Source organism: Eriocheir sinensis, chromosome 48 (assembly GCF_024679095.1).
Source record: "Eriocheir sinensis breed Jianghai 21 chromosome 48, ASM2467909v1, whole genome shotgun sequence".
Lineage (NCBI taxonomy): Eukaryota > Metazoa > Arthropoda > Malacostraca > Decapoda > Varunidae > Eriocheir > Eriocheir sinensis.
Genome location: NC_066556.1, coordinates 6,353,419 through 6,366,277, shown reverse-complemented (window position 1 = coordinate 6,366,277; position 12,859 = coordinate 6,353,419). Strand labels below are relative to the sequence as shown.

The 12,859-nt window shown below is 43.0% G+C and overlaps 1 protein-coding gene across 1 annotated transcript in view; it reads left to right on the top strand.

Annotated features, from left to right (window-relative positions):
• Positions 1–5,115: 5,115 nt before the first annotated feature.
• LOC126981509 (aminopeptidase N-like) overlaps positions 5,116–12,859 on the top strand; it is a 31,200-nt gene continuing 23,456 nt past the window's right edge. The window contains exon 1 of the mRNA XM_050832615.1: positions 5,116–5,324. The gene's annotated coding sequence lies outside the window, so the exon portion shown is untranslated. The remainder of the gene's footprint in view (positions 5,325–12,859) is intronic.

Genomic DNA, 12,859 nt, shown 5'->3' with positions numbered 1-12,859 from the left:
TTTCAAAATACTTAATGGTTTTACGAGTGTGGGCGAATCCTAAGTTCCGGTCGAGAAAAAATCGCACAAGACTTGAGTGTTTACAAATAATTTAAGACTGCACCAAATTATTCTTCGCCGTCTTTGTAGCGTGAGAATGAAATAAGTTCAAACCTTCAGTGGTCCAGCGGCGCCATATGACCCTGTCTGTTGCAGCGGCTAATTTAAATCAATCAAATCCAATCCAATTCCGCGGTCCAGTGCAACACGATTGACTCCTTTAAAAATAATCCCGATCAACACTTCCTTCAACTCAACATTTACTACAATAGAAATGCAGAGTCTTGGTGGCATTTGATTTAAGATAATTTCACTTACGTTTAAGGACAGACCACCTATAGATTGAAACATAGGATCTGTGTGGTCTGAATATCTATGTAAGTCTCTGTAAAGCCGGTCTGTTTGCTGGTCTAGATTTATGTTTATCTGTTTGTTTGCCTGTCTGTCTATTCACCTGTTTGTCTGTTTGTCGGTCTCGCTTTCTGTTTATCTGTTTGTTTGCCTGTCTGTCTATTTGTCAATCTAGTTTTCCGTTTTTGCGTTGCGTTTTGGCTGGGTCTTGTTGGGTTACGATACTGGGTCTTGTGTGAGTGGGTGTGAGCGGGAATGAAAGAGAGAGAGAATAACACACAGAAAGAGAGAGAGAGGGGAGATAAGGGAAGGAGGAGTAATAATGACCATCTATTCTTACACACACACACACACACACACACACACACACACACACACACACACACTAGTATATATATTTTCTTTTCTCTCGCTCGCGCTGTTTGTGTCGAGGGTTTCCGAGAAGAGCGACCGAGCGCCAATACTTTACGATGATCCTTGAGTTTCCGCCGCCCATCCGCACGAGCTAAGGACGCAAAGGACGCCGAAGGATTACAAGCCGAAGAGGAAAATAATATTGGAACAGAAAGACCGAAGTGAATGGACGATTGGTAGACAGATGTGTGTATGGGGGATAAAAGGACAACAAAGCGAGGAGAAAATGAGAGAAAATAAGAGAGATACGAAAGGAAAGGACTGAAAGAAAGATGTAAAAAATAGTGCTGGAAGAGAAAGACCAAAGTGAATGGCGGATTGGTAGAGAAATGGGTGTATGGAGAATAAAAAGAGAACAAAGCGAGGAGAGAATGAGAGAAAATAAGAAAGATACGAAAGGAAAGGACTGAAAGAAAGATATAAAAAATAGTGCTGGAAGAGAAAGACCGAAGTGAATGGACGATTGGTAGAGAGATGTGTGTATGGAGGATGAAAAGACAACAAAGCGAGGAGAGAATGAGAGAAAATAAGAAAGATACGAAAGGAAAGGACTGCAAGAAAGATATAAAAAGAACAGAAAGATGGAGTGAAGAAAGGATTATAAGACATGTGCGTGTGTGTGTGTGTGTGGTGAAAGAACAGCAAGGTAAAAAAGGACAGAGAACAGGGAGATAAATATTAAGAAGAAAGGAAAGAAGGGCTGAAAAAAAAAAAATAAAAGAAACAGGAAAACCGGAGTGATTATCATTAGAGGATTGTTAGAGATTGAATAGACAAAATAAAAGGACGGCAAGATAAAAAAAAAAGAACAGAGCAAAAAGGAGAACAGTACAAAGAAAAAGTGGAGAAAAGGGAACCAAAAGAAAGGAAGATAATATAAAGGAAGATAACGACCGAATTGATTGATAAACGTATAGATAGAATGATAAGAGAACAAAGAGAAGAGGAGATAGAAAATTAGATAAAAATAATAAGATAGAAGAGTAGAACAGAAAGAATAATGTAAAAAGAACAGAAAGACGGAGTGATTAGAGAACTGCAAGAGATGTGTGAATAAAGAGACAGCAAAGAGGAGAGAGAAAAGGAGATAAAATAATAAGAAAGATAGGAAAGAAGAACTGAAAGGAAACTATAAAGAGAGCAGAAAGACGGAGTGGTTAGAGAATTGCGAGAGATCTGTTAATTAAGAGACAGCAAAGAGGAGATAGAAAAAGAGATCAAAATAAAAAGAAAGAAAGGAAAGAAGGACTGAAAAAAAAATATAAAAAGAAAAGAAAGATATGTGTGAATAGAGTAAAGAGAAAGCAAAGAGGAGAGAGAAAAGGAGAGAAAAAATATTAAGAAAGAAGAACAACTCAGAGAAAAGAATAATATAAAATAGAAGAGAAAGATGGAGTGGATTGACGAGTAGAAGCGAAACGTGTGGATAGGATAAAAGGACTGAAAATTGAAGAGGATAGAGAATAGGTGAGAAACTATTTTAAAGGAAAGAAGATGGAATGAAAAGAAAAAAAAGAAAAGGAAATATAAAAGAAACAAAGACCGAAGTAAAGGGATAATTAAAAGAGACTTGTGCATAAGGAATGAAAGGACAAATAAAAGGATAAAATATATCAAGGGAAAAAAAAGACTGAGAGAATAAAAAAGATGGATAGAGAAATAAACAGAGACAAAAAGGTTGACAAAGAGTGAAAGCAAGTAAAACAACAAGCGAGAGAGAAAGAAAGAACAAAAGCAAAAAAGAAAGTAGGAAAACAAAGTAAGCAATAGGAAAATACCTTCATCATGAAATAGGAAATAAAATAAAGAAACGAAGAAAAGCTTGAGAGAAAATAGTGAACGGGTGAGTGAACGAATACATAAATGAACGAATAGGTGAACGATACAGTGAATTAGTGAATGGATTAGAAAACGATAGATAGAAACGAAGACAACGGGAAACTAAAAAAGCAAACAACACTTGAGAGAATAAAAAAAAAGACAATGGAAAGTGAAAGGGTAAAAAAACAAGCACTTCCTGAATGTTAACCACTCAAGAAAAAATAAATGAAAATAGATAAAATGAAAAAAAGCATAAAATAAACTGATAACAACCCTTTCGACACTACAACAAATAAGAAAAAGTAAACAACAACAAAAAAGACACAAACAAGATAATATGCGTTACACAAGAAGTGGACTCTAGGAAAATTCACTCGATACGACCTGCGAAGGAAGAAAAAAAAGAAGAGTTTCACAATAAACCTGTTTTGGGAGGAGGAGGAGAAGGAGGAGGAGGAGGAGGAGGAAGAGGAGCAAATTGACCACAGCAACTGACACAAAAGAACAAGTCACAGTGAAAGTAGTAGTAGTAGTAGTAGTAATAGTAGTAGTAGTAGTAGTTGTAGTAGTAGATTATGATTATTTGGGTGACGGGAAAAAGAAACAGCGATTGAAGGGAGCAGGAGAGATGATTACGCCTGTGTGTGTGTGTGTGTGTGTGTGTGTGTGTGTGTGTGCGTGTGTGTGTGTGTGTGCGGAGGGGCCCAACAACCGTTTTGCGCGGGACACCCTTGGAATCCTGATGCGGCGGCGTAGACAGAGCTGCAAACGTTGCCAGAAGAGGATTTGATTCACACCTGAGATTCAAGACGCTGCTTACCTTCACCTGTGTTTGATTAACTAACTCTCAGGCGCCGCTGCATGTTATTAGAGTAAAGAGAAAGCAAAGAGGAGAGAGAAAAAGAGAGAGAAAATATTAAGGAAGAAGAACTCAGAGAAAAGAATAATAAAAAAAGAAGAGAAAGATGGAGTAGATTCACGAGTGGAAGAGAAACGTGTGGATAGGATAAAAGGACTGAAGATTGAAGAGGATAGAGAAGAGGAGAGAAAACATTTTAAAGGAAAGAAGATGGAATGAAAAGAAAAAGAAAATATAAATGAAACAAAGACCGAAGTAAAGGGAGAATTAAAGGAGACTTGTGTATAAGAAATGAAAGGACAGATAAAAGGATAAAATATATTAAGAAAGGGAAAAAAGGGACTGAGAGAATCAAAAAGATGGATAGAGAAATAAGATGTAAGGGAGTAAGGGATATCAGACTTGTAATACAGTTAGGAAAAAACGATCAAGATTAGTTAAAGAGAGGACCAAGCAGTTTAAGCATTCGATTAGAAAACAAGAAAATATACCATGAGGATAAAAAGAACAAAGTCGGGAGTCGTTACAAAGACTAAAAACGTATGGATAGGATGAAAGGGCTGAAGAGGATTGAGAATAGGAGAGAAACTATTTTGAAGGAAAGGAAAGAAGATGGAATAAAAAGAAAAAAAGAAAATATAAAAGAAAGACCGAAGTGAAGGGAGGATTAAGAGACTGGACTGGACTGGATTGAACTGAGGGCCACTTCCACAGCTCCACAGGCCTCCAAACCAATGCCAAATACTTCGTAGGCTCCTCGCGTAGTGTATTGTGTTCATGTTTAAGTTAAGAAATTCGAGGAAACTATACGGGGAAATCTCTCGTGTATCTGTGCTGCTTCGAAAACCTAACCATTGTGGAGTGAAGATTGAAGAGTTTGGTTCGGGTGATTACCAAGCCACTGTGTTGAGCTGTGAAATCGCCTCTCGGAGTGTGCTTGCATTGAGTGACACGTATCTCCTGTAAACAGACCTTGGAAGTGTGTGTGATGTTATGGTGTAAGGTTTTAAGGCGTTCTTGACACGTTAGGTACAGAGGGCGTGTGTGAGGGAGGGAGGGAGGGACGGAGACGAACGGAAGGGACGGGGGTGAGTCGGGTATTCCTGTTTTGTCCTTGTTTTTCTCGGACTTTGGCAGTTGTTGTTGTTTTTAGTTCAAAGGTATACAGTCAGGAGCTCATATGGAAAAGGGTGTATATATTCTAACTAAGGATTATCACAGGTTTATACGGAAAGGGAAAAGAACTTGTAGATATAAACACATACACATCAACGAACAAACACAAACAAACGCAACGATGACCCTAATTGCGAAACGGCGTGTGTGTGTGTGTGTGTGTGTGTGTGTGTGTGTTCGTATTCCCTAGAGAGGAGCACCGCGGCATGAAAATAAAGACCAATTACGGACATTATCCCCCGGAGGAGTCGAACGGGTGGACGGGTGGCTGAGTGGCTCCATTCACCTGGACGCACCATTACGAGGGCGCGCCAGGTAAGCGAGAAAACCGCGAGGGAACGACGCAGCATAACAAAAAGACCAACTGGTACCTGGCTCCGGCATGTCAGGTGGGTGGGAGGGTGTGTGTGTGCGTGTGTGTGTGTGTGGCAACTTCCAGCCAGCCACCAAGCCACCCAGCCAGTCAGCCAGTCAGCCGCCGGCCACAAAAGGACGAGGCGGTCGGTGTTACAGTGTGCTCAAAAGTGTGCGTGTGAGTGAGTGAGTGAATCGGTGTCTCTCTACGCGTCCCTGGTTCTCCACTCACACTGTTGACCCTTCATGCTGTGTTACGCCAGTGAATAATAAGCTGTGAACTACCAATGCTGTGAAGGCGATCGAGAGGGTGAGTAGAAAGGAAGTGGAGGAGGAGTGGCCTGGGATGGCATGGGGTGGGTTGGCGTCGCGTGGTTTCGGGTGGGCTAAGGTGGGAAGGCCAGGTAACAGGTATGAGAGGGTATAGGTATAGCGTCTTCAAGTGGCTGGCAAGTGTTGATATATCCCTCTATACCTCCTACACTCCAAGGGTACAATGGAGCCCTACTACATGGTGCCTCGGTAACAAGTAGGTCCAACACTACTCAATGCAGCAGGTTGAAGAAAGGGCTGGGCAGGTGAACAGGTAGGAGAGGGTGTAGGTAAAGGGTGTCCAAGAGGCTGAAAAGAGTTGCAGTTACCCTTCTATACCTCTAACACTCCAGGGGTACAAAGGAACACTACCACATGAGGCGCTACAGAGCTAATGCAACAGGTGGAGAAGGCAGGGCAGGTGAACAGGTAGGAGAGGGTGCAGGTATAGCGCGTCCAAGAGGCTGAGAAGTGTTGTGGTTACCCTTCTATGCCTCCAATACTCCGAGGGTACAAAGAAACACAACTTCATGAGGTGCTATGGAGCCTAACGCCGTGCACAATGCAACAGGTAGAAGAAAGGGCGGGTGGGTAGGTGGCGTGCCCGACAGGTGGGTGAGCGGAAGTGTTGTGTGCCACGCTCTTCCTGCCCTCACCCTCACCCTCTCAGGAGACGATGCAACACTAACACATAAGAACATAAGAACGTAGGAGTCTGCAAGAGGCATTACTCGAAAAGTAGACATTTGCGACGGAAATGAGGTACAAAATCATGCAATTCACTACATCTATCACCAGAAAAACATGAGCCACTTGAGAAAATCGTTGGTTGGGTGAAACCGTAAATTGTCCCTATTTTTTAATGTGACAATTGTATTGGCACTCACCACATGACTGCTAAGCCTATTCCACTCATCCACCACTCTGTTAATAAAACAATTGTTGCCTATCTCCCTGATGAATCTGAATGTATCCAGTTTAAACCCATTACTTCTTGTCCTACCCGGTTCTCTTATTAACAAAACCTTATGAATATTCCCCTTATTAAAGCCCTTCTTCCACAACGCTATTTTAAGTTGTTTTATGCACTGCAACACAGAACTCTGCAACACTACACAAACTTAGCATACTTACACTACAATTCTACGCTACTGAACGACAGAAAGCCCACAAAGTAACACAAGAAGCACCGCAATACTGCAAAACATACTACTACCTAACGTTACATGAGACGAGTCTATGCACTGCAACACAAAACACTGCAACACTACACACACTTAGCATACTTTCACTACTATTTTACGCTACTGAACGATAGAGAGTCCAGAAAGTAACACTAGAAACACCGTTAACACACTACAAAACGTTACAGGAGACGGTTCTAAGCACTGCAACACAAAACCCGGCAACACTACACACACTTAGCATACTTTCACTACTATTTTACGCTACTGAACGATAGAGAGTCCACAGAGTAACACTAGAAACACCGCGAACACACTACAAAACGTTACAGGAGACGGTTCTAAGCACTGCAACACAAAACCCGGCAACACTACTAAAAAAACACCAACTTAGCGCGTCTTCCCTACTCTGCTCCGCCACTGAAAGAAACACACACAAAGCAACACTAGAAAAAACACTGTAACACTACAAAACACGCAACGCTAAGAGTAAAAAAACACAAAACAACACTTGAGTAACTTATTCTTGCGCGGTAAACAAGTGATAGTGAGACACACACACACACACACACACACACACACACACACACACACACACACACACACACACACACACACACACATAATTCAAGAGTGTTAAAGAGTGCATGTGTGATCCTCAGCTAATCTGTAGTAATGGTTCTAGCGTCAATTGCCTTTCCTTATCAATGGGCCGAGTAATTAACATGCATTGAGTCCTAACTGGGAGTGACGCGGGATAATGATGTGAGGTGAATCTCAAGTGGGAAGAAGGTGTGACTCTATCGTGTGAGTGTTACGAACTGGGAATAAGAGGGAATAGGAATGCGCAGTGAACAGATCGTGGGAATTGAACGAGTGAGTCTGGCGCGTGGGTGTTACGAACTGGGAATAAGAGGGAACAGGAATGCGCAGTGAATAGATCGTGGGAATTGAACGAGTGAGTCTGGCGCGTGGGTGTTACGAACTGGGAATAAGAGGGAACAGGAATGCGCAGTGAATAGATCGTGGGAATTGAACGAGTGAGTCTGGCGCGTGGGTGTTACGAAATGGGAATGACTCGGAATAGTAATTTATGGAGTACTATGTGGAAGAGTATTATGTGGAAGAGTAATATATAGAAGAGTTAATCTGACGTGTGGGTGTTACGAACTAAGAATGAGAGGAATAATAATATGTGGAGTATATGTGGAAGAGTAACAGGTGGAAGAGACTTAATCTGACGTGTGGCTGTTCCAAACTAGAAAAAAAAATATATAATTATAGTAGTGATGCGCGGTTGTTGTTGTTCAAAGATTGTTCCCTCCATACAGGGGGGGGCACGGACCTTTGCCAACAGCGGCCTGATGCGCGGTGAATCTAGAAGTAGTGGGAAAGGAGGAAAATTAATGAACCTGAAGAAATCGTGCTTGTGAAAGAGGATAACGTTCGTAATGGGAAGGGAGGGAGGGGGAGGGGGCAGGATATCCTTAAACAGCCATCTTGAAACTTTTCCTACAATTAGTGTATTACCCACAACATCCTCACGAACTTTTAATCAACCCGCCGGACAGTACTATACAATAGGAGGAGATATTTCTACATTCCTCCGCTGTCTGATACTTACTTGGTGTTTGTTAAGGCTCATTGCAGTCCCTGAAAATTTGTGAACTGCCGGACAGGACTTAGAGGAGCTGTTTACGTTTCTCCGCTGTGTTTGTTGAGATGTGCGGGTCATTGCGGTCACAAACTATTTGCAAGACGCTGGACAGGACTAAGAGGAAAGTTGGAAAGTTTCGTTTAGTCGGCGCAACATCTGTGGTCATATGCCGGAGAGACAGGAGGGGGAAGGGATTATAGGAGAAGGGAACAGATCGGAGGAGACGGAACACAACCCCCGATTAATACCTGGTACCCATTCACTGCTGGGTGGACAGGGGCGTAGGGTATCGGAAAAGGACTAAGAGGAATCGTTTCTTTTCCTCCCGCTGTCTGATATTTACTTATGTGTTTGTTAAGACGAGGTGGGTCACTGCATCGTCCAGCGACCCAGTATACGAAAGGCCGCGACCTGTACTTTCAAGAGCCTGATCTACATATCTGATACTGCGACTTGACGAAACGAACGGCGAAAGTGATGCAAAGGAGAGAAAGTGGCATGAAGGACTCGAGGTGACCAGATTTTTTAATAACAAGTAATTGGAGTGGATACGCTCGTGCTACGCGTGGCGGCGGTGCTCAACTCCATCACACTGGATACTTTAGACGATCGTAGTATTATAAGTATTAGTACATGAGAGGGACAGAATTGAGGACCATATTCTCAAACATTTCGAGGTTCACACACACACACACACACACACACACACACACACACACACACACACACACACACAATTGGTAAGACTTTCGTATAGGAGCAGTTATTTGCGGGCTTTTTTCATTGTTTTTTTCTCTTTTTTTTGCCCTTGAGCTGTTTAATGTAAAAAAAAAAATTAGAGGGTGTGGGATGTGTTTTGTAGTACCGTTAATTTAGTGAAAGTTAGACAAGGCATAGATAGATACAGATGGGGAAGAGTGGATAGATAGATAGACAGATAGATAGATACAGAAAGATAGATAGATGGATAGAAAGAGAAGATCATCGTCTCGTATCTAAATGTTTAACGATTCAACACCAAATTACTTTCACAAATCATCCTTCACAGATAAAGAGAAAACCTCACTGTCACCTTCTCAAACTCTCACTGAATAATGTTTTTTTTAATGATTCAGCACCAAATTGCGTTCACACCATCCTCATCCTCCATATCATCATCATTTCGTCTCCTCCTCTTTTCTCCTCATCATCATCATTTCGTCTCCTCCTCTTTCTCCTCCTCCTTATCATCACCTTTCGTCTCCTCTTTCTCCTCTTCCTTTCTCCTCCCCATCATCACCATCACCATCATCACCACGAAGGTCATTCCCACCGTTGTCTACTCCACTAACAACACCACCACCACCACGAGGGTCCAATTAATTTAAGTCCTCCATGACGTCGACGTGAGGAGGTCTTGTGTTACCTAATCCGTTGACTTGGGTGTTGTGGCGACTTTAGAGTGAGTGCGTTGATGAGTGTGTCGTCTCGCCTCGCCTTAGGTTCACAGACTCAGTTTACTTGCGCAGTTAGCGAGGATTAAACGGTTTATCCTTAGAGTGCAACCTGATATACCTTGACAGAGAGAAAGAAAGAGAGAGAGAGAGATAGTGTGTGTGTGTGGGTGGGTGTTTACGAAGATGTAGGTGAAGGAGAAGGAAAAAAAGGAGATGGAGGAGCAGGAGAAGGAGAAAATGGAGAAGAGAAAATGGAGAAGAGAAAATGGAGAAGAGAAAATGGAGAAGAGAAAATGGAGAAGAGAAGAGGGAGAAGAGAAGAGGGAGAAGAGAAGAGGGAGAAGAGAAGAGGGAGAAGAGAAGAGGGAGAAGAGAAGAGGGAGAAGAGAAGAGGGAGAAGAGAAGAGGGAGAAGAGCAAATGGAGAAGAGAAAAAGAAGAAGAGCAAATGGAGAAGAGCAAATGGAGAAGAGAAAATGGAGAGAGAGAGAGAGAGAGAGAGAGAGAGAGAGAGAGAGAGAGAGAGAGAGAGAGAGAGAGAGAGAGAGAGACTCCAACATCACGTGGTTTACGATGTCAAAAGATCTGTTGCGCCTTATCAAACATGACCTTTTATTTTATTTACCTTAACCTCTTATAACGAGATCGTGCAATTTATTCACTAACTCTTCTCTTTCAACACCTAAGAACACACCAATAAGTAATGTGTCACTTATAATCTTGATATAAAAAAACGAGACATGACCCAAGAATTTCTCTTAAGCTGTCGCCTCTTTATTTATCTATTCACTTTGTTGCTCTTTATCTATTCACATTGTTGCTCTTTAGGTCCTTTTGTATTCTCAGATGCTTTCGGCACTCACAACAAGTATTTCCAAAGCCACAAAGGAGAACGGTTTGGTTTTCATGAGTTTTCACAATCATCGTCCAGAAATTTTGTTCAACTATAAAAGAAAAAAGTAAAACCAAATTGCCGAGTCCGTTTTGGCGTTGGCTCCCGCGGGTCCATTTCTCCCCTCTTCTCTACCACACAGTCCCAACATCTATTTTTCCTCTCATATGGTACCTGTAGCTTACATATGAGAGGAGGAGATAGGTGTTGGGACCGTGTGGCAGAGCAGAGGGGAGGAAAGGACACGCGGGAACCTACGCCAGACCGGCCTCGATATATTTGGAAGACTATATAGCTGATTTGAATTCACCGACACTCACATCAACTATTCTCCGACGCTTTCGGCTCACACTAAATTATTTTCAAAGGCCACAAAGGAGATTAATCTGATTTCCATGAGTTTTCACAATCCTAGTGCAGAAATCTTGTTCAACGATAGCTGCTTCGAATTCACCAACGTTCTCCCATCAATTACTTCCAGAGGCTATAACGGAGATCAGTCTGGTTTTCATGAGTTTTCACAATCACCGTGCAAAAGTCTTGTCCAACTATAGGTGTTTTGAATTCACCGACGCTCTCACATAACGATTTCCAAAGGTTATAACGGAGATCAGTCTGGTTTTCATGAGTTTTCACAATCACCGTGCAAAAGTCTTGTCCAGCTATAGGTGTTTTGAATTCAGCGACGCTCTCACATAACGATTTCCAAAGCCCGTAACGAAGATGAGTCGGTGTCATGAGTCTTTCACATCCACGCCACAGTCAGAGCCACGGGTCGGGATGCGAGGCGTGAAGGAGCATTGCCCAGCCGCCACGAACGCTCCTTGTCGGCATCGTCTTGGGGCACGTCTTCCCATGCTCCCTCACACCTCGCGTCCCGATCCCTGTCCCGACTCTGGCTACGTCTGACCCCGCTATAGCTAATCCAACGTTCGCTATGGTAGAGATGCAATTTCTTGACGGCTGTTTGATGTCTTTATACGTATGTTAAGGGGCGGATCTGCTTGTTTGGATCTGTAGGGTCTGTGTAGTTTGTAGATCTATGTAATTATCTCTATCCATTTGTCTATCTATTATCCATAACTACCTATCGATCCATCCGTCTCATTTCGACCTGGCGTACTGTTCACTTAATTTCCTTTCTATGGACTATACACATTCATTTTTTCATACCTAACGTTGTCCCAAATTGGGTTTCTGGGCACTGAAGCAAAAAATATATTAATTGATTCGCAGGTACTAAATGAGGCGAGGATGAATCGTTATGACAGGAAATTTGCGTTGTCAGTCAGTCAGTCAGTTAGTTAGTTAGTCAAAGAGTTAGTTGGTCGCTCAGTCTATCAGTCAGTCAGTCAGTCAGTTAATCAGTGAGTGAGTGAGTGAGTTAGTTAGTTGGTCAGGCGATTGTTCATTCAGTCAGTTTGTCAGTCAGATACATAAAGTACAATACTAGTAATGATGATGATGATGATGATGATGATGATGACTGAAAAGAGAGAGAGAGGGAGGGAGAGGAAAAGGAGAGAGTAATAAAAGAACCTAATAAAACTTTCTCCCTCAACAAAGCAATGTCATGGTATTTACTTATATAGCAAGAAGATTTCAGCTGTGTGTGAGTGTGTGAGAGTGTGTGTGTGCGTGTGTGTGCGTGTGTGTGCGTGTGTGTGCGTGTGTGTGTGCGTGTGTGTGTGCGTGTGTGTGTGCGTGTGTGCGTGTGTGTGTGTGTGTGTGTGTGTGTGTTCCTGTCCCACTCATCACCCATCCCCCACTCCCCTCATCCACCATCCACCCATCCCCCACCTCCATCCTCACCACATTCCTTCCTCCACCATCTCCACCCAAAAGCCTTCCACCCTCCCTCCACCCCTTTCCTCTCCACCCCACGTTCTCGACCACACACCCACCACAGTCCCTCTTCCACCGCCTCCACCCACCTCCAGTACCGCATCACTACGTACTCTCCACCCACAAGCCTTCCACCCTCACTCCACCCTTTCCTCTCCACACCACGTCCCCTACAACACCTCCCACCGTAATCCACTCTCCCCTTCTTTATCCCTTTCCTTAACCACTCCCCACACCACATGATCCACCCAAACCCCAACCATTAAACGCCTTCCACTCTCCGCTCATTCAGCTCCACTCACACTCCACACACACAGCTATCCAACTCCGCAATCCACTTTCCCCTCCTTCATCCCTTCCCTTAACCACTCCACACACCACATGATCCACCCAATCACCATCCACAAAACGCCTTCCACTCTCCACCTCTTTGCCACACACCAAGCTATCCACCACCACAATTCACTTCACACACCACATGAGCCACCCTATCACCAACCACAAAACGCCTTCCACTCTC